At 49.0% G+C, this 19,777-nt stretch overlaps 1 long non-coding RNA gene across 2 annotated transcripts; it reads right to left on the bottom strand.

Moving 5' to 3' along the window:
- Window positions 1-9,236: 9,236 nt before the first annotated feature.
- LOC122495448 lies at window positions 9,237-18,408 on the bottom strand. 2 transcript variants are annotated; one of them, XR_006300463.1, is made up of 4 exons: window positions 17,159-18,408; window positions 11,375-11,510; window positions 9,825-9,913; window positions 9,237-9,656 (listed from the first exon to the last, which is right to left on the bottom strand). It is a non-coding gene; the product is annotated as an uncharacterized LOC122495448 (long non-coding RNA). The 2 variants fall into 2 exon arrangements; XR_006300457.1 differs by lacking the exon at window positions 11,375-11,510 and having other exon boundaries at window positions 9,241-9,656; window positions 17,159-17,630.
- Between the last annotated feature and the right edge of the window lie 1,369 nt (window positions 18,409-19,777).

Consider the following 19,777-nt stretch of genomic DNA (forward strand, 5'->3'; position numbering starts at 1 on the left):
ACATTATTGCAAAGCACCCTAACCAGGAGGAAAGTTCCCTGTCTCCAATGTGTTTTACAATTCAGGAAGAAATAAAAAACAGAAAGGGAGGAAAGCATGGAGTCCTGTGGGTGCCTTGCTGCTGTTTCATAATGATTATGTAATTTCAATAACTGCAAATTAGTAGTTTCATGTTTGAAATATATGCACGTGATAATCATCCAGGAGTAGAAAGGGGAGATGGAGTGAGGTAGCTTTGTCTTCCAGTCCTGATTCCCTAACTTTTCCTCAGAGGCACTCATGGTCACTGGTTTCTTCCGTATATGCCTGGCAATATTCTTCGTATTTTTTTTTTAAATTATACAAGTGGGAGGACACAATATAAGCTAATTTTTTTTCATTTTGAAGATCAGTTTGTATGAATACATGAGGCATTGCGCTTTTTGGTCTGAAATGGCACTCTATCATTCGGCTGTATCATGATTTTTAAAAAAAATATTCTTGAGAGAGGATGTTAGCAGGGGAGGGGCAGAGAAAGAGAGAGAGAGACAGAGAGAGAGAGAATCCCAAGCAGGTTCCACACCAGCAGTGCAGAGCCAGATGCAGGGCTCGAACCCGCGAACCGTGAGATCATGCCCTGAGTGGAAACCAAGAGTTGGCTGCTTCCCCAACTGAGCCACCCAGGTGCCCCCCGTATCATGATGTTTTAAATCATCCACCCCTGAGATACTTTTTGGTCGTTTACATTCTTTTGCTGTTAGAAACAATTGAATTTTGCGGTATATACATGGTTTCACATGTGTGTGAGTCTACCCTTAGGATAAACTCCCCAAAGGCGAACGTGTGACGGGGGTCGGTCAGGAAAACAGAAGCCAGTCTTCGTCGTGCTGCTGTTAAAGGTTTTCAAGGCGGTGAGGACGTACACATCCTTAGCACATGCGGGGCGGTGAAGGTCAGGGAGGATACAAACCGCAATCTGGGACTCAGCGGGGAGCACCTGGGTGGGTGGTCCTTCCAAGCTTAGTGAACTTGCTGTGGTTCCCAGAACTCTCTGAAGCCCTCACCAAGGATCTCCGTGTGGTCCTCAGGAGCTCAGCACGAGCAGCAGTCTCCCACCTTCCAGTTGTCTCTCGTCTGCAAGGGCTGCTCACCGGAGTTCGAACTCAGAACCGCCCTGGGAAGGGGGCGCTGGGGACGTAGCCCCCTCCTTTCCTCCTGTGATGCCAAAGTGGGTGATGGCGTCGGAGTTGACAACAGACGATCCAGTGCAAGCCATCAGTGTGTCGAGAAGGGCTGGGTCGGTGGGCACGTAAGCTTTAAATCTTAATTGCTGCTGCCTAATTGCTGCGCAGAGAGGTTGGTATCAATTTCCGTCTCCGGCCGAGAGTGTAGACGACGGTATTTGTAAGAACAGAGCGCCAGTGCAATGGACAAAACAAAAATTGTATCTTTGCTAAACTGGTCATGGAAACTGAGATTCTACTGTAGTTTCCAGTTTGTGTTTTTATTTGTTAAAAAAATTTTAATGTTTATTTATGTTTGAGAGAGCGAGAGAGAGACAGAGCATGAGCAGGGGAGGGGCAGAGAGAGAGGGAGACACAGAATCCAAAGCAGGCTCCAGGCTCTGAGCAGTCAGCACAGAGCTCGATGCGGGGCTCGAGCCCACAGACCGTGAGATCATGACCTGAGCCGAAGTCGGACACTTAACCGACTGAGCCACCCAGGTGCCCCCCCCCCCCGCCCCGGTTTTATTTTTAAATAAGATTCATACGTTTGAAAGCCGTTTTTCCCTGTGACGTGTCCATTCACGTCCTTTGCCCGTTTTTATATTATGTTGTTGCACTCTTAACTTTTGATTTATAGGAGCCCTTTGTCACGGTGCTGCAAACAATACTGGAACTGGTATTTTTCTTTTGCCATGCAGAAAATTTGGAAGTTGTTTACTCAGATTTTAAAAATCTTTTATTTATAACTTTTGAACTCTGTGTCGTGCATAGAAAGATCTTCCCTACTTTGAGAACATAAGGGAATTGGCCCATGTTTTCTCCAACAGTATTTATGGATTTTTAAAAATTTAAGTCTTTGACCCGCTTGTAATTGACTTTGGTACAATGAGCGTGGTAGGTAGGCAACTTAAAGGGGAGCAGAGGCTTCTAGGTTAAATGGTGTTCTTTCCAATGCTTTCCCAAGTTACAAATTCCAGACATCCCACCTGTCGGTCCGGGCGGCCCCAGGTCAGGTCGGGCAGGCAGAGGACCAGGAAAGACTTTCCAGATCGGGGCAGTGCTGGAGGCGTGAACTTGGCATAGTTGCAGCAGGGAGTAAGGAGCTGCTAAGGAGAGGTTGATGCTGTGGAGTAGAGTGGGAAACAAGATCAGTTCAGGAGGGAGTCATAGGGAAGCCCCTCGATATCAGGCCAAGGTGGTGGGAGCCCAATATCAGGCCAAGGTGGTAGGAAGGAATAGGGCTTTGAGCAGAGAACTCGGTGTGTCTCAGAGTGTTTTGGGAGGTTTGGCCTGGTCGTGGATTGGGGAAGGCAGGTGACAGAGTAGGGGACTTGCGTGGAGGCCACTGTCACAGCCGCAGGCTGAGCCCAGCTCCTCCATCAGGACTGGGTAGGTGGCTGTCTGAAGCAGAGGGGCTGCCTGCCAGAACAGGGGCAGGTGTCAGACCAGGACTCCCAGTTGCATCCCCAGACTCAGGACGGAGTCCCGGAACATCCCCAGGAGGCCTGGGGATGCGGTGTTCTACCTGGGCTTCACATCAGACCCAGTGTGCTTGTGGGACCCACGGCTCCATGATGAGACCTAACATTTGTTGAGTTGAGGACGTGCCAGGCTGCAGATGGGTTTTACACGTACCGTCTCATTTGGTCCTCACCTGCTGTCACCCCCATGGCAGAGGTTGGGAGACTGAGGCTTATAGAAATGAGCCAGCTTACTCAAGGTCACAGGGATTGCAAACAGTAGCGTCGGGCTAGTGAAGCGTGTCTGTCTCCGGAACTGGAGCTCGTCATCATGCCCACGCTACACCTGTGTGACTCAGGCTCGACAAACGTTTCCCTCGATGGGTGGTTATGAGCCAAGGTTAAAGATTTATGTGCAGGTAGAAATTGTCCACTTATAGTTAAAAATGGACCTAGGCGTTGGGATCTGCAAAAAAGGGATTCTGAAGTGTTGATGTACTTTCTACCGTAAGCAGGTCACTGCCTACTCGGAAAGATTTTAAGAGCTTCTTTGGGGGAAAACACTCCCTGTCTCCCAAAATGCTTCTCCCGGCTTCTCACAGAAGCCCAAGATTCCTTTAAGGGAGACCAAGGCTTTCATCAGAGATAAGGTTTAAAACTAAAGGCTGGGGCTACTGTTTGTTCCTCTTTGTCCTTCAGGTTCTCTGCAGGGCACACACAGCAGATACTTGATTGGTTTTTTCTAGAAATACAGGAGGAGAAAAGATGGCTTCTTTTAAAAATGTTTATCCTTCCCATCACTTGCTGTTTTTGTGCAATTATTTGATAAGGAAACCCAGGTTGTAGGATTGGCCGTGTTTACTTGAGAGGGAGGGAGCTAACAGGCTGTGAGTTCCTTTTCAGCAAGCACCCTGCACCAGGGGCAGTCTTCCCGGGGTCTGGAAGTCAGGACTGGCCACGTGGGCTCGAGACCTGGGCGGTCACGTGCGGTCCCACGCTTGGAAGGGCTCTGTGCTTGGTTTCATGCTCTGCTCTCCCGCGCGGTCTTAAAACTCTTCATTGTTTTTGAGGAAGGGAAGCTGCATTTTCATTTTGCACCGAGCCCCACAAACTACGTAGCTGTTCCTGCCCGAAATAACGTGGCAGGCGACACTTGCACAAACTTGGGACAGAACACTGTATTGACCTCCAGTTACCTGCCTGCGTCTGAATCGTCGGTGAGGAAATATTGGAACCCCGGGTGCGAGGGGCAAATTTGGATGAGGTTTCACGTGGGTTGCCACCCTCCGTCTTTCTACAGCACCTCTCCGACCTTTCCGCTCTCTTCCTTGCCAGCATCCTCCACAAGCCATAATTAAAACAGCAGCGCTGTTACTGAGAGAAATGGGAGAACTCAGCACGTAGCTAGGGCCTTTGCTCCAAATTTGCAGCTGTTTATCCTCTGAGATTCTGCGACTCTGTCTCCTGGGGGCTCCTAGTCTCTGGTAATACATGGCACTGTGGACATTGGGAGAGTCTACAGGTGGATCCTGTTTCTCCCGACAGCCTGGCACTGAACATAGTACTTAAGTGGCTGGGGTTTGAACTTGGTTCATATGAAATCATTGGCAGAGGTCCAGGAGGTAAAACAGAAAACAAACCTGTACTCCTTGCCTCCCCCTTCCCTCCCACCCACCTTCTCTCCAACTTCTAGGATCATATAGTGCAAAGTTTGAAAACTCGTGGCTTAGATCCATGTATAGTCCTCCTGGTGTTTGTCAAAATCTAAGCCTACTTCAATTTGAAGCGTCGTAGCTCAAAGAAAATTGAGAGAAGAGGCCAGAGCCGGCTGGCTGTGTCCCTTGGATAGTTCAGCCTAGATACCCATCCTGGATTCCTCTGTTCTTGAGTATCAGCCTTTCCGCTCTTGTTATGGTAGCTTCATTCTCTTCTTGCAACAACCCTGTGGAGTGGGGCAGTGGGGTAGGCTGATCCCATGAATGGCCCCCTGAATGGCCTTGCCCCCTTAGCTTTTAGCCCCCTCCCACTCTGAAGTTGGGCTTGGCCATTGACTTGTTTTGACCAAGGGGCTGTAGAAAACGGGAGGTCAGCAGAAGCTTGCAAGTGTTTTGCTTGCTGTATTGGTCAGGGTTCTCCGGAGAAATGGAACCCCTAGGATATATAGGGAGATATAAGAGGAAAGTTATTATAGGGATTGACTCACATAGTTACAGAGGCCGAGAAGTCCCACAGTCTGCCATCAGCAAGTTGGAGAATCAGAAAGTGGGTGGTCTAATTATGTCACAGTCTGAGGGGGTGTGATGGTGTCAGTCCCAGTCTACGTCCAAAAGCCCAGGAATCAAGAGTGTCATTGTCCAGGGGCAGGATAAGATGTTTTAGCTCACAGCGAGTGAATTCACGCTTCCTCTGCCTTTTTGTTCCATTCAGGCTCTTGGCAGATGCCCTCCCCCCCCCCCCCCCCCCATGGTGAGGACCATCTTCTTTACTCAGCTTACTGATTCAACTGCTCATCTCTTCTGGAGACACCCTCACAGGCACCCAGAAATAACGTTTTTCTAACAATCGGGGTATCTCTCAGCCCAGTCAAGTTGACACATAAAGTTAACCATCACGATCTGCAGTGAAAAAGAGCAACCCTTTCTACATCCTTCCCCACCCCCACCAGCAGACACTTTCTATTCTTTTTGCTGTTTCCTTATGTATTTACCTCCATTATTCTAAAGATAATGCTTATACTGCTATTTCTTGACATTTAGTTTCAGATTACAGTTTTATTACTGTTGAATTTATGTTAAGAAAACTCAATTAAACTTTATATGTAGTTCCCTTCCCCACCTTCAGGGATGGAGAGGTTATACATTCAGTGTTTTCATTATGTTCGTCTTACCGATGAGCCAAGTTATATTTTAATGATGATATTTTCTCTCCTGTGCATTTTTGGTTCCTTTCTCTGGGGAATTGCAACTTTTCTTCTCCCTTTTCTGTCCTTCTTCATCTCTCTGACATTACCTTTCTACACTCTCAACCAGCTTCTTCTTCCGACTTTTATTCCAGCTTTCCACAAGGTCACACCTCTCAAATGTTAGTCCCAGTTATTTATTGTTGCTTTTGGAGCTTGTGCTTTTAGTGTCATATCAAAAAATCATTGCCAAGACCAAGGTCAAGGAGCTTTTTCTCTGACTTTCTTCTAGGAATTTTACAGTTTCAGTTCTTGTGTTTAAATCTTGGATCCATTTCGAGTTAATTTTTTGTGAGTCATTTGAGATAGTGGTGTAAGGTAGGATTATCCGGTTTTCTCACCACCATTTATTGAAGAGATTATCCTTTCCCCATTGAATATTCTTGACTTCCTTGTCAAATATTAGTTGACTGTGTACCTGTGGGTTTATTTCTGGGCCCTTCATTCTGTTCCATTGGTCTATGTGTATATTTTTATGCCGGTACGAAAATACATCTTTTACCATACTGTTTGGATTGCTGTAGCTTTATAATAAAGTTGGAAATCAGGAGGTGTTTTGTCTCTGGCTTTGTTCTTCTTTCTCAAGATTGCTTTGACTGTTCAGGGTCTTTTTATGGTTCCATGTGAATTTTGGGATTTTTTTTCTATTTGTTTGAACAATGCCATTGGAATTTTGATGGAGATTGCATTGAATCTGTGGATCACTTTGGGTAGTATGGCTATTTTGATGATATTCATTTCTCCAGGGGCGCCTGGGTGGCTCAGTCAGTTAAGCGTCCGAGTTCGGCTCAGGTCATGATGTCACAGCTCGTGAGTTTGAGCCCTGCATTGGGCTCTGTGCTGACAGCTCACAGCTCAGAGCCTGGAGCCTGCTTCAGATTCTGTCTCTGTCTCTCTCTGCTCCTCCCCCGCTCATGCTCTGTCTCTCTCTTCAATCTAAATAAACATTAAAAAAATAAATAAAAAATAATTCTTCCAATCCATGAACACATCTTCTGTGTGTCTGTATCTTCTCCAGTTTCTTTCATCAAAGTCTTTTAGTTTTCACTGTACAGACCTTTACCTCCTTGGATAAGTGTACCCCTAGGTATTGTTTTTGATGCTCTCATAAATGGGACTGTTTTATTCTTTTTCAAATATTTTGTTGTTAGTGTATAGAAGTGCACCTGATTTCTGTATGTTGGTCTTGTATCCTGCGTCTTTACCGAATTTGTTTATCGATTCTAACAGTTTTTGGGGGGGTCTTTAGGATTACTTATGCAGAAGGTCATATCATCTGCAAACAGAACGGCAGCTGAATAAGGTAGAGGCTTTTCTCATATGTCTAGAGACCCCCGGCTGGAACCCCAGGATTCTGTGTGTGTTGATGGGGCTCGACTCCTTGGGGGTGTGAGGGGGCACAGCCATCTCACCAGGTGCCTCCCGCCTTCGGCACCTGCAAGTATTGCTAACAGGGCTGTTGCTTTTCCTGGGATGCATTTATCCTCTTCCTGGAGTTTGTGAACCTTACTTCCGGATTATGATGGGTGTCGTATTGTATCCTCACATGGGGTGGGGGGGGGAGAGAGAGAGAGAGAGAGAGAGCTGGGGGGTGGGGTAGAGAGACGGAAAGCTCGTGTCTCTTCTTATACGGGCACTAATCCCATTCCTGAGGGCTCCACCCTTATGACCAAATCACCTCCCAAAGGCCCCACCAACTAATAGCATCACATTGGGGGTTAGGAGTCAACATGTGAACGTTGGGGCGACACAGTCAGCTCCTAATACACCACGAGATAAAGAGTCAGATGTGCACGTTTGCCGAACCCCAGGAGCGCTGTGCCAGCTCACCTCCCCTGCCAGTCAGTAAGAGCTTTCCTGCCCTCCTCGCTTCTTCCTTCCCGCTATGGCCCGCAGGGGTCAGAAGCTGTTTAGCGAGCAGGGATAGAAGCCGAAGCCGGGGAAGCTGGGGAAGACAGCACAGGCCGTGGCAGCTCCTGTCCTGACCTCAGAGTACAGTCTGACCTGGGCAAGTGGAGAAACCACAGCTTGGAGCAGTGGTTTGAATTTCGACACTTACAGGGGAGCAGGTATTTAAAATATGGAATTGATTTTTTGTGATTTAGGCCTTTTTAGATTTTTATACTCTAACAGTGACCAGGACACGTATGGGGCAGTGTTTTTTCCCAGGAGTAGAAGAGGAACTTGTGCGCCAGCAGTTTTAAAGCGAAAATGAGATGAAAATGGATGTTACTAAGTTTCAGCTGCTTTATGATTATATTCCAGATTTTGGGTGGTTCATCATAAAGGTTACATTTATCTGAGCATATCTTTCTTTCGCCTTCACTTTTGAGGGGATAAAATTCTTGGCTGTTTTTTAAAAATCAGTTCGATGATATTATTCCATTGTCTCCCTACATCCAATGTTGTCATAGAGAAGTCTGTGTCACTGTCATGATCATTTGCGCTTCTGAATGTCTTGCAAAGGAGACACTGACAGCCTTTGTTCTGGACTGCCCCTTTTTGTTCTCCCTTCATGTTTGTTTGTTTATTTATTCATTTATTTATTTCTTTAGAGAAAGAGAGAGAGTGAGGGAGGGGTAGAGAGAGAGGGAGAGAGAAAATCCCAAGCAGAAAGTCTCTGCACTGGCAGTGCAGAGCCTCACACGGGGCTTGAACTCATGAACCACGAGATCATGACCTCGGCCGAAATCAAGAGTTGGACGCTGAACCGACTGAGCCACCCAGGTGCCCCAAGGCTGTCCTTTCTATGGGTGATTTTAGAGCAAACAGCCTTGGAAGATGGAGCTGCTGTTTCCTCCTGGAGCAAGTGGTGGCTTTGCTCAGTGCCTTGGGAGTGAGAGATGTGCCTCCCTCGGGGTTTTCAGCACTGTGTCCTCAGAGCACTGAGATTGCTTTTCCTAGTTTGTGGTGGGAGGTGTTTGGAGCCTAGCCTTCTTTTTGGCTTAGAACAGAGAAAGTACCATTTAGACGAGGAGTTGACCAAATTCAAGCAGATCATCTTTTTATGAGCTCCTCTAGTGTGGAAACACCCTTCCACGGTAATAGGTATAATCCTGGACGCTCAACTGTTGCCACGGCAACAATTATCTGCTATCGCTTAATTCCCATTGACAGCCCCGAGCTTGATTTTAGCTGACATCATTTGTACTTTTCTCCCACACATTTATTTCAGAGTACTTACTCTATTTTTTGTAAACGTAACTCATCCGGCCTTCCCTTGTTGTACACTTTCTCGGGATTTTCAGAGCAGAGGCGTTGCTGTTCTAAAATTTTACAACGATACCAGTCCCATTTCATGCTCCACACACTTCCCTTTCCGCTTGTTCATGCTAGATATGCTACATTTCCCATTTTGTGACTTTTCACTTCTTCAAACTGCCCTTTATCGCAGAAAGTTCTACATTGTAATTTGAAAAGTAGAACACTAAAATACCCATTTCTGAGTGATCTGCTAACTACCAGGCCATAATTGTATTCCAAATTGATAGTTCAGCTAAAACTTTAACTATTTTACTCAACTTGAGAGGTATATTTGTAGCTGATTATTCCCGCTTACGGCTTCACCCAGAGCTTTTATATCACAGTTATATTTTGTGCCACGTTACATATTTTTCCATCTATTTGCACAAGGCTGGATAAAAAATGTTAACAAAGACATAAAAGTCATATGTTAAACCAAGAATACTCTTGGAGTCAGAAATGATATACTGCATCATCTTACTTTTATTTTTTTTCTGAGATTTATTGCTGTGGAGAAGATTCAACCCGAGAATGTGGGAGCTAATACAGGTGTGCCAGAATTTCAAGCTCCTCAGATTATGAAGCCAAACCTTCTTTCATACTCTGGCTGGAAACGAAAAGGTCTCCGTGTTCAGATGAATGACCTGAGACAGAAAAACAAATCCGAATCATAGAGATGAGACGCGTCTTGCTCGTCGTGTGCGTGTTGGGTTGGGTGTTTTCTTAGCGAGGGCTGGCCCATCGTTTTAGTCCCTCTTCCTTCAGTGATTTTCCATAGCATGCTTTAACCTAAGGGGAGTTAGGAAACTATGGGTAGGATGGCAGAGAACGACCATGGCTCTACCTTTTCCCCGTAATTGAAGGGCGGGGTTTCTTAATCTGGGATCCGTGGAGCCCTCAGGGGTTCCCCAGGCAGACTTTGTGTACAAGGTGGGGCAAAGGTTATGGTATACTTACGGGAAGTGCGTCCACACCTTTCCTCACATTCTCAAAGGAGTCCGTGATCTTCCAGGCGCCAAGAACGACGTGCAACAACTTCTCTTCGACTGTAACGTAAGGGCTGATGTGTAGTAAACACTTAATGTGTGAGGACTGGTTTAAGAACTTGGTTGCAGATTATTAGGGATGATTTCGGATGTGCCCAAAGTAGGGGGAACGGTGACACATCCGGCTTCAACAGTCATCAACATTTGGCTAATTGTTTTTAGCCCTTGAAATGCCCGGCCTGATGTGCTTGTCATAACTACCCTGAGAGGTGGTGCTGTCAGTACTGTTGCAGATGAGGTTGCTGAGGCTTCGGGGGGCTCAGCCACTTGCTGACTGCTGTACAGCTCGTGAGTGGTCGAGCGGGGAGCTAGGATTTGAACCTGGGGCTGGCTAGCTCTGGAGGCCTCCCCAGGCATGCCACCGGGCATCTCCCTTCTTGCGTGGGTCTCTTTTGGAGAATCTTTGGTCCGTGCTCTGCACTCCTGCTCCTGAGTGCTGTGTCTGCCTTCCGCAGACGTGCTTTTATTCTGGTCGGCGCTGCATTTTACAGAGTGCCTCTTCAGCTTAACACACGGTTTTATTGTATTTTTTTCCTCCCTGTTTTTTTTTTTTTTTTCTTTTAATTACTCCTCTTGCTTTTATTCTGATACGAACCCTCTGGGAGAAGTATTTATATTCCCACTTTTTCGGCGAGGAAAGCTCAGATGTTAGCAACTTGACTAAAGTTATACCTCATAAGTGATCGAATTGGTGCTGGAATCCAGACACTCCGTATTCTCACCTGTCCAGCACAGACCGGGCTCGAGGCTCGGTTAAGTGTGGCACGGAATTTGAAAGTTTATTTATTTTATTTTGAGAAAGAGGGAGAGAGGGAGAGGGCGAGCGAGCAGGGGAGAGGCAGAGAGAGAGGGAAGGAAAGAATCCCAAGCAGGCTCCATGCTGCCAGCGAATTGTGCCATGAAATTTTAAAAGAAAAATGTGCAGAGTGTATTTTCTAATTTTTTTTTAATGTTTATTTATTTTTGAGAGAGAGATGCAGACCAGGGAGGGGCAGAGAGAGAGGGAGACACAGAATCCAAAGCAGGCCCCAGGCTCCTAGCTGTCAACGCAGAGCCCGACACAGGGCTCAAACTCACGAACTGTGAGATCACGAACTGAGACAAAGTCAGACACTTTAACTGACTGAGCCACCCAGGTGCCCCTAGAATGTATTTTCTAGACAAGAGCTTATATTCACAGGGTCAGTCAATGGTGACTAGAATTGGCCACCTGACTGGAAATGGTAGTTATTTCAGTAAAGGGGAGAGTGTGAGGCTTACGGGGTGGGCATCTTGAATGCCCGTGCGGCACGGAGGTGTCCCCACACTGATCAGATTCTCAGTATCCACTGCGGGCTCTTGATTCTCAACGCCAGGCTGGGCCCTTGGGCGTCACAGTGCATGCTCCCACATCACTGTGGACCTTTTAATAGGGGAAGGAGGGACTTCTTGAAACTTGGGGATTTTAGGGCTTTCTGTCACCTCTAGACAGCCAGATCTGTTCTCTGGAACCAGGAGCGCCATCAGCTGTCATCAACCAGAAGGTCCTGTGGCTGTCATCTTGTTAAGGCAAGCATCCAGGCGAGTGACGTCCCAGCATTCAGAAGACACTCCTGTCCTTCAGGGAGCAAGGGGGCCAGCTCAATCTGTGTCATCTGACCAACTCACCTAAACATACTGCGTTTACGCACAGGGATGAGGGAACGGGGAGGGTTCTGCTCTACACGGAGGTGGGTAGGAAAGAGAACAAATTACAGGGAAAATATCAGAAGCCAGAAAATTATTATGAAAAACTGACCCACCCTTAAATGTATAGTAAATGATTAATTTGCATTTTCAGTATGTTAAAAGCCCAGATTACTGCTGGAATTTGCATTTTCAGTATGTTAAAAGCCCAGATTACTGCTGGACATTAAGACACAGTGATGACTTGGCCGAGTGGTTGGTTGGAAATCATCTAATCTGATGATTAATATAAAAAGAATTTAATGCACACACCTTTGTACTTATATGGGTCTAGAAAGCTCTGTGCAGTATACATCCACCTATCACTTTGAGGATTTGGAGGGGGAGGGGCAGATTTTGGACGCTTTTGGTTCCTACTCTGCTCACTTTTTAAAAATTCATAATGAGGGGCGCCCGGGTGGCTCAGCCGGTTAAGGGTCCGACTCTTGGTTTCGGCTCAGGTCACAATCTCGCGGTTTGTGGGTTTGAGCTCCGTGTCGGGCTCCGTGCTGGCAGTGTGGGGCCTGCTTGGGACTCTCTCTCTCTCTCTCTCTCTCTCTCTCTCTCTCTCTCTCTCTCCCCCTCTCTCCCTCTCTCCCCCCTCCCTCTGCCCCTCTCTCGCTGATGCTGTCTCTGTCACTCTCAAAGTAAATACACTTAAAAAAAACAAATTCATAATGAGCATGCATTGTTTCCTATCATCAGAAGGAAACAAAAACTTGAAGCACGGATTAGGAGGTGAGATTTCACTTTTCATCCTCGGAGCTCACCGAGGAGGGGGTTGCTGCCAGAATCACCAGGGATGTGTCTCAACAAGGGCATGCCCGCCTCTCTTCTGCCCCCTTCCCCCTCACCGCAGACACGGCCTCCCTGCCTGGGTAGCCCAGGGCGCAGCCAGACAGTGCACCCTGGTTGCGACGACCCTGTGTGAGCGGCAGCACAGAGAAGGCCTCACCCCCTCGGAGTGTTCGGGCGGCTTGCTGGGCCTCGCGGCCACCCCCTGCCCGTCTCTGACGGCGGTTCGATAGATACCTTTCCAGGGAAGGTGACGATGCTGGAGGAGACCAGAGGACCAAATTGACCCCCTCTCGGGCATTCCTCTGGGGAGGGACATCAGAGCCATCTGGGCAGAAGCAAGATTTGTCTTCTTTTTTGGGAGAGAGCAGTTTGTGGCATTAAGCACCCCCATTTGTACTCCCAAGAGGGAGAGAGTGTTGGATTTGACCTTCTGAAGTTTTTTTTTTTAACGTTTATTTATTTTTGAGACAGAGAGAGACAGAGCATGAATGGGGGAGGGGCAGAGAGAGAGGGAGACACAGAATCCGAAACAGGCTCCAGGCTCCGAGCGGTCAGCACAGAGCCCGACACGGGGCTCAAACTCATGGACCGCGAGATCATGACCTGAGCCGAAGTCGGACGCTTAACCGACTGAGCCACCCAGGCGCCCCTGACCTTCTGAAGTTTAAGGACACTTCTGGAGACTTAGGATGGAACACTATCCTCGAACCAGGACATTCCTGAAGACGGGACACCTGTGGGTGCCCCAGACCAACAGGGACGAGGCTGGGGGACCCACATGCCTCCATCTTCCATGTCTAAGGAGAGCTGGGATAGGCAGGCTACTCAGCCACCCTGTGCCTCAGTTCCCGCATATGGAAAAGTAGCGGAAGATGATTGCTGAGGTGATTACATCCATTAGCACACATGTGCGCCAGCATCTACCAAACATTAGCTATTCTTTTTTTTTTTTAATGTTTATTTATTTTTGAGAGAGAGAGACAGGCAGATTGCAAGCAGGGGGAGGGGCAGAGAGAGAGGGAGACAGGTTCAGAAGCAGGCTCTAGGCTCTGAGTCATTGGCACAGAGCCCACGCGGGGCTCAAACCCACCATCTGTGAGATCATGGCCTGTGACCTCCTCCTGTGGCCTGGAGGAGGCCCCCTCTGTGCAGGAGATGTGGGCATTTAGGTGCCTTCGTGAGAAACTGGGAGGCCAAGAGGGGCCTCTTGACTCCCTTTGTGTCTTTATCTCACGCATGCCCTTGGTGCTGCCCAATGGCTGGCTTCGTGATAAACCAAGACGAAAGCAATCTTGAGTAAGACGCTGTCCTTATTCTTGCCGGAGTTCAAACCCAGGATAGATGGTGTGGCCGGAACGAGCTTTGGCGTAGTTAACAAGATTGAAAAGGATGATGTCTCGTTTAATTGGGAAATGGGAAGGAGGGAAGGAAAGGCAAGAACCCTGCTTATTGGTAGCCCAGGGCATTTGGTGGCTCCGAGCTGGACGTCCCCGTGAGGATCCTCTGTTGAGGTTAAATTAGGGCCTGTGGTGGTGGGTGGTCTGCCAAGGTTGGGGAGCCAGCCACCTGGTCGTCCAGCCTGCCGCCCTCCAGCCATCACGGCAGGTAGGTGAGGTTGATCTCGAAGAGGTTCCAGAGGGAGACCTGGGGGGCCCTTGACCATCAACTTGGTGGGCACTGAGGCATGGTACTTGGGACCCGGGGTCGGGCACGCTCCAGGTGCCAGCGGGCAGGGGCATCCCAGCCACCCTGAGAGTGTGGACAGGCTCAGCCCTGGACTAGGATTATAGCTGGGGCTGTTCGAAATGGGGCTGTACCCGTGGCCACTGCCTGAGCACCCCCTGGAGGGAGTGCTGGACAGGCGCCTAGACGTGGCGGGAGCTGGGACCTCGCGCCAGGGCCCCGCACAAAACCGCAGGGCTGTGAGATGGGGCGGTGGTGGCGTCGGCTCTGTGCTCATGGCATGACGTCCTCAAGCCTGTTCTCACTTGCTGCGTGTGAAGACGCGGGTGCTGGGCCCGCCCAGTCCCGATTCACACAGGCTCCAGTACAGGTGTCCTGAGGTGCCGGATGGAGCCTCCAGACCCGTCTGCTGCAGGCGCATGAGCGTTAGCCCAGGAGACAGTGGGCGGTGGCCACGTTCCTCCCTGGATGGCGGCAGATTTCAGGGCTCGACCTGAAAGGAGACCAGACAGATGTGGCAGGAGCATGGGCGGCCCTTGTCGCCCGGCATGACGAGGACCACTCACGAGGCTGCCTCGGGAGGTAGATGGCCAAAGCCCTACCCTAGCTCTCCCCCGGGTGAATTTCCCTCCTGAATTGCCAGGAGCCAGGATCCAAGAGCCCCGGCTTCGCAACGATTGGCATAAACCTGCTTATGGCCAGTTGGGCAGAGAAAAGGCAAGTGTGTTGAGCCACCGGCAGGGAGCGTGGGCCCCGGCGTCCTCCAGGGTGAAGAGGTGGACGAGAGTCGCGTGTGGACTGCATACCACTTCTTGGTGTTGGGGGACTGCCGTCACTGTGCAGTTTCTGGAGGGATCTCACTGGCCAGATCCACAAGAAGAGTGTGCCCTGGGCAGACTTCATGGCATTCATCTTCCCTCGGGTGGCTCAGCACGCACTGTCCAGTTGCCTGGCATGCTTGACGGTCTGGGGTCGAGTCGGACATTGGGAGGAAGTGGTGTGGTTGCAGAACGTGGGCCGTGCTCTTGAGCCGTATGGGATGAGGTCACCTGGTTGTTCCTGATGCTTTTGGTGGGGGGGGGGGGGGGAAGGCAAAGAGGAAGGAGGCCCAGAGGCCTGGCCTGGCGAAGCGGGGTTTGGGGAACTGTACCAGACCAGCCGAGGCAGCACCGGCTGGGCAGCCGCCACAGTTTGGGAAGGTCCTCTGGGACCATGGACTGGGTATGAGTTTCCTGGTGTTGCCATACCAACGCGCCACAAACCAGGAGGCTTAAATCAACAGAAACTTCTTCTATCAGAGTTCTGGGGGCTGGAAATCTGAAATCAAGGTGTCTGAAACAGGGACGCACTTCTGCAGAAGGCTCTCGGAGAGGGTCCTCGCGTCTCCTGGCATCTGGTGGCCCCAGGTTCCTGGGCTCGTGGCTGTATTACCCTGATCTTTACCTCTGTCATCACTTGGTCTTCTCCCCACGTGTCTTTGTGTCCTCTCCTCTTCTTATGAGGACCCCAGGCATTGGATTTAGGGATTGCCCCAAATCCAGGATGATTCTTTTTTTTTTAATGTTTATTTATTTATTTTGAGAGAGAGTGTTTGCACATGCATGCATGCATGGGAGAGGGGCAGAGAGAGAGGGGGAGAGAGAGAATCCTGCTCTGTCATTGCAGAGCCCAACTCAGGGCTCGATCTAACAAACGGTGAGATGGTGACCTGATCTGAAACCAAGAGTTGGATGCTCAACCAACCGAGCCACCCAGGCGCCCCTCCGGGATGATTCTGTCTTGAGATCCTTAACTCATTACTTCTACAAAGACACTTTTTTTTTTCCAGATGAGGTCACCTTCTGAGTTTTGGGGTAGACATGAAATTTTTCACTATTTAACCTACCATGTGCTGGATGGCAGGGAGGGGGCAAGGACCGTGAAGCAGAGTTTTCGCGGTGGACTTATGGCCAGGGGCATAGCTAGTGATTTCCACCAGCCGTGTCCTCAGGAGATGCATGATGTTGGGGGGAGGGGTGGGCCTAGCCATACTGGACGTGAGCCACCCCCCTCCCCCCCGCTCCTGGCATGTATTGCAGATCGTACAGCATCACTATCGCAGAAGTGTTGCAGCTTCTGCGGGACTGAGGGTCTCAAGAACACACTTTTGAAAGTCGGTTCCACTGAGATAAATCTGAGTGGGAACACTCAGAGCGGAGTCTTGCAGGCGAGGCACATAACTGCCACCTCTTTGGAAGTGAAGTTCACGTACTCCAGCAGACCCAGGAGTGCAAATACTCACAGTGGATTCGTGTAATTTACCCATTCAAAGCTGGGGTTTATGCTGTAACGAATAGCACATGCTAATTTAGTTTTGGGTTTTTATTATTACTGTTTTTTTGCAGTGCCCTGCTATGTCCTAGTAACACTTGTTGGTGTCACTGGGAGCACTGGGACGTGGTGGGGCACAAGATTGGTCCATCTGTATCTTCACAAAGGGGTGGACTGTGGTGGGCCACAGCTGGTCCTACTGCAGGCTTAGTGACTCGTAGGACACGGGCCATGGAGCATGTGACTAACTATATCGTAGTCTCTTCACGGCAGTGCTTAGAGCCTGTCTGCTGCTGTGGCCGCCAGACTGCATGGTATAAAGCTCCAAGCTTCCCTGACCTGCTGGATCGCTCACTCCACAAAGCCGGCACCCACTATTCCATTTTGGAGCTGCTTCTTTGAGCAAAAAGGAAAGCCACGGGGTGTTTTGTTCTCATATGTGTGACTGTATCTCAGGAATCCCTTCTTCACTGTCTACTGTCTCAGTGGGTACACCGAAGTGGACTGAATTCATGCTTTCAATTCTAGTCAATCTTAATACCCTGGCCAGACGTTGTGGTCTGGCCTAGTTCCCCAAACCATGCCCAGATCAATCTCCACGGCTCGGGGGATGGAAGAATCAATTTGACTTAGGCCGGTCAGGCACAAACCTGGCTGGGGGTGGGGTGGGGAGGGTGGAGTCCGCCTCTCTCAACTACAGAGCCGAGCGGTGGAGGGGAGGTTTGTAAAGACATTTGGAATTTTTTTTACCTTAAATGAAGGGAGATAATGCTGGCGGAAGAAATAGCAGATGACGACCTCGTATGCTGATATTGTCTGGATTGTATGTATCCTCCAGATGGCTCGGCCAGATACTTGCTGACTCCAGTGTTTCCATTTCTTTCTGACCTTTTCCCCTCATATTAAGGAGTAAGATTTATTTTGTTTTTCCTAGAACTGGGAGCCATTCTGGGGAGCTCTGCTTCCCAGGTACACGTGTTGCGTTTTGATCATTGAGTCGATAACAGAGCCATGCTCCGTTGGAGGCACTGGGGACACCAAGATGTGCAAGTCTGGGTTGGTTAAGCTGACACTAGCTGCTGTAACAAAGAGACCTCGCGTTCCAGAATTCTAATTACATCAGTGGTTTGTGACAGTTCAGGCTGGTGGGTGGCTCCGCTCCGTGTGGTCACTCAGGGATGCTGGCTGACAGTGGCTCTGCAGGTCTCAATGCGTGGCTTTCAGAGTCATCCTAATCCTTGGCACTTCTGCGAGCAGGAAGGGGAAAGAATGTTGGGGGCGGCGGGGAGACACATGCAAGGTTTCCGGAACCAGGCCTAGAAGTGACATGCGTCACTTCCGCTTACATGCCTGCCTCTCTTCTAGAAAGTTCCTGTCTGCCCTCCCAGGATATGCTCAGTTTAATGGGGAAGAACAACATGTGAACCAAAGGCGGAGGAGGAACAGGTCTTAAGCGGTTGTTTTCCTGCCTCACGTCCAGTTTCAGTTCCAAGTTGTCCCAACACTAAGAACCGCGCAAGGGGAAAGAACTTCCAGATGGAAACACATACCTCCTGTTACATGGGAGAAAATCATATTTACAATTTTTTATTTCCCCTTATATCTGTTTCCAGGCAACTTTTTCCTATGCTTAGTAATGCTCCTCTAAGTTTTATTTACCTCCTTGCAGCCGCTGGCCATTCGTAGTCTCTATTCCTTGGAAAAAACCAAGTGAAGCCAACAAACCTTTATTGAAGACTTACAACGTTCCAGGTTCACATCCCGATTCCCTGCTCAATTTAATTACCACCACATACCTGGAAAGGAGCATTATTAGTTTCATCTTACAGATGTGGACACTGAGGCTCAGAGAACTTAGGAAGCGTCGTTAAAATCACATACCAGTAGGGATAGAACTGGTTCACTGGGGCCATGCTAGTTGCTGAACAAGTAAACCTCTAAATTTCAGGGCTTAACGTGTAGACATTCGTGTCTTACTCAAGTGACGACCCAGTTAGGGGCTCCTAGTTGGGTGGCTTTTGTCCTCAAGTACTTTCTTGTGTTTCTGTTCTTCCCTAGGACCTTAGATCACTCAACTTCCAGTTGGCTTCTACCTAAATGAATGCCTTTTCATCATTCCAGGATCCCGCCTCTTCCTAGGAATATAGTGCACTGTAGATGTGCTTGCAAGTGCTGAGTTGTATATACGTGTACTTTTAAAATATTTTTTAAATATTTGCTTATTTTATTTTTTAATGTTTATTAATTTTTGAGAGAGAGAGAGAGGGAGACAGAGTGCGAGAATGCTGGCCAGAGAGAGAGAGAGAGAGAGAGAGAGAGACACACACACACAGAATCCGAAGCAGGCTCTAGGTTCTGAGCTGTCAGCACAGAGCCCGACGTGGGACTCGAACTCACGAACTGCGAGATCATGACTTGAGCCGAAGTGGGACGCCTGACCGACTGAGCCACCCAGGCGCCCCATGATTTTTATATTTTTATATTGCTTCAATACACTGTGCCATTAATTGCATTTTAAAAAACAAGGCTCGTAAAACTTAATGTAGGTTTTTGTCTCTTAATGTTTTACATCAAAGAAAAAATAGCAGAGACGCGATGCATTTTTCAGGCTCTCAGATATTAGCCTTATGTTTTCCTTTAGCTTTTTTCCCGTAAAACTGCGTTTCCTGACGATGTCTGGTGTTTTGCGTTGCTCCCCTTCTGATTTCCCACCTTGAGAGCTGGCTTCTGTGGGTGTTTTGACAGATGCCTGGCTCACACGGGCTCTTGTGGAGCGTGGAGATTTCTTGACTCCCCTGTGTTACTGCTCAGGCTATTAACAGTTCCTTAAATGGGGCACCGAGACTCCGCTCTCAAGTCAGCACTGGCCTTTTCAAGTTTGTCGGCCACAGCTGGCAATGCTCGTAGCACTTCCTAAAGCTCTCAGAACCTGGTTCCACATTTAGCTGCTTCTCGGGAAAATGCTGGCATGGTTAGGAAAAAAGAAAATTCTAACTAGTTCTGGGCTCGAGGCAGTGAAAAGAAACGTGCACCGTTTTGTCATTTTTGGTTCGTTCTTGGTAAGCCACTTTGGGGCCCAAGGTGAGGGGCCCGAGTTCAACAGCCATGAAGGGCGAGCTAGAGAGGGTGCAAGGTAGAGGCATAGCCCCGCCGCGAAGTGAGTGACCGCCTGCCGATTGGCTCCATCGCAGGACCAGGTCATCGTCACACTCCTCCAGGACCTCCTCTTCAAGACCAGCATGGCAGTCACTTGCTTCTAAGAAATATGCCATTGTCCCTGGACGCTCACGTAGCTTGGCTGCGGGACAAGAGGGCTGCCGCCGGGCTTGCTGCGGCACTGGAGGGACCCCGGGACGGACACTGGCCCCT

Source organism: Prionailurus bengalensis, chromosome A1 (assembly GCF_016509475.1).
Source record: "Prionailurus bengalensis isolate Pbe53 chromosome A1, Fcat_Pben_1.1_paternal_pri, whole genome shotgun sequence".
NCBI classification, from domain to species: Eukaryota; Metazoa; Chordata; class Mammalia; order Carnivora; family Felidae; genus Prionailurus; species Prionailurus bengalensis.